The following is a 2,181-nucleotide window of genomic DNA, read 5'->3' on the forward strand; positions in this document are numbered from 1 at the left end:
CCTGTATCAAGGGTTTCTGCTGAATATGGTTACAAAAATAAATAGGCAGTCGCGGACAATTGTCCAGTGGTGCTCCCGAAGGAAATAACCCACAAGCGGAGGTCAGAAAACCGTGCCGAAAGCTGAATGGCGTCTGGGTGAGGTGTCTAGAACGGTGACTCTGGGATACCGGGCGACCTCTCAGAGTAAGCAGCCTTATCCTTGCATGCGGGACTCTACAAGGATAACCGAACACTTTTCCCTAGCTTTTCGTGGGTACAACAATGACAACAGCAAACATAGTTGTAGTGAGCGCGGTTCAAAACAACAGAACGCTTAGGGCTCCCAACAATGGGTCGGCCAACCATGCCATCACCCTAAAGTTGGGGGAGCCAATGAAAATGGATTTAATGCGATGGATCGCGAGGATCTCGCCACATTTAGTGCTAGAGTGCTACGATGCGAGTGTGGACGCCGAACGGGGTTACATGGAACAGCTTCATGCTCTGTGGTGCGAGAAACACCCGGAACTATCGCACTTTTCGCAGCAACGTCTGCGAAATTATGCTGAACTACACCAAAAAAGGGGCTATGTAAGCCTAACGCCTACTCTTCCACAGCTAGAACAAGCCGGCAACAGAGAAAGAGAGGCGACACTAAGAGCAACCGCGGGCAGGCATCCAATAGAAGAAGAGCGATGCTTTATGACCCGAAGAAACATCAATACCAAGGTTTCTCTCAAGTCTAAAGATCTGGCTGAAATGCATGACGAGCTTCGTGGACATTTTTCCGGAGAATCCAACCTCTGGGCTATCAATTATTGTGTGTATCATGCAGCAAGAGCTTTGGCCGTTGCGAACTCTAAAACAAAACCAACGGTTGATCATAAGACCAAAAAACGAATGCATCAGCTTGCCATAAAGATAGGCTGGGCAAGACAGTACGCGTCCCGCATTCAGTGTGTGATTGACTACATCACATCTGGTAGGAATTTCACCGCCAAGGTTCGAAAATTCGCGCGTGAACACCGGACCCGTTATCGCACACTTAACAAGTCAAAGCTGCTGACCATCAGGCCGCATATTGTTGATAGAATACGGATACTATCTGATGCTCAGAGAAGTCTAGAGCGGAGGAAGAGGTGGGTCAGAGAAAATCAACAGTTTCTCTCTGACCCATCTCGACTCTGCCAAAACCTCCAGTTACTGTCGAACACCCGCCCGAACGGGTGGATGGATGAAGATGGATGAAGAAAAATTCCGCACCGGGGCCAGATTGTATCAAAACCTTCTGGTTAAAGAAGTTTCCTTCAACTCATTAGCATTTGGCCCGTATTTTCACCTCTTATTTAAAGTCTGTAAAGATGCAGCATTCTACCAGCCTGACCTATCGATGGCCTGGATTGATTATTGGAAAGCTTTCGATTCGATCTCCCATAGACCTATCATCTGTCTTTTGGAAATCTTAAAGGTTAATCCGCAAATAGTTAGGTGCATAGAGAGATTGATGCCTTACATTATTGCCACTATCTCTAGCACTTCGCCATTCCGAATGGTACTTGTGCGACAAACCTGCAGATCGAAAGTACAAGATCTTAAGATCTATGCTAAAAACAAAGAGCAACTACGCCGCATTCAGGATCTATAAAGGATACTCTCCGAAGCAGATACAAACGTCTCATCCGGCAGATTTGGTCTTCCGGACTCTCGGTGAGGCACAAGGTATTTGCAATGAACATGCTAGTCGTTCCGCTAGTACTCTATCCACTTGGAGTAGTTCCATGGACAAAGAACGAACTCACATCCTTTAAAATCGGGACAAGAAAGGTTATGCACATGAACAAAATTATGCATCTTAAGTCTTCCGTTCCGCGACTGTACATCTCAAGTCGTCAAGGTGGTCGCGGAATATTGAGTCTTGAATGTCTTCACAACAGGATTATTCTGGGTACAGCACATAGAGTTGCAAATGGAAGAGGCCCTCTTCTTAAAATGGTCAAGAATCACGAAGAAGTGGGCAAAGGAGCATTTCTGTACAAAGCAGCGGAGGAGGCTGCTGAAACACTCGGACTTAACTTCAGTATTAGGGGTGAGCAAAGCGCATCAAATCTTATCTATCTCGAATACTCACTCCTGAAAGCCCGGAATAAGAAATCACAAGAGAAAAACTTTCGGGAATAGCTTCTCGATAAGAGGATGCACG

Source organism: Belonocnema kinseyi, chromosome 4, assembly GCF_010883055.1.
Source record: "Belonocnema kinseyi isolate 2016_QV_RU_SX_M_011 chromosome 4, B_treatae_v1, whole genome shotgun sequence".
NCBI lineage: Eukaryota > Metazoa > Arthropoda > Insecta > Hymenoptera > Cynipidae > Belonocnema > Belonocnema kinseyi.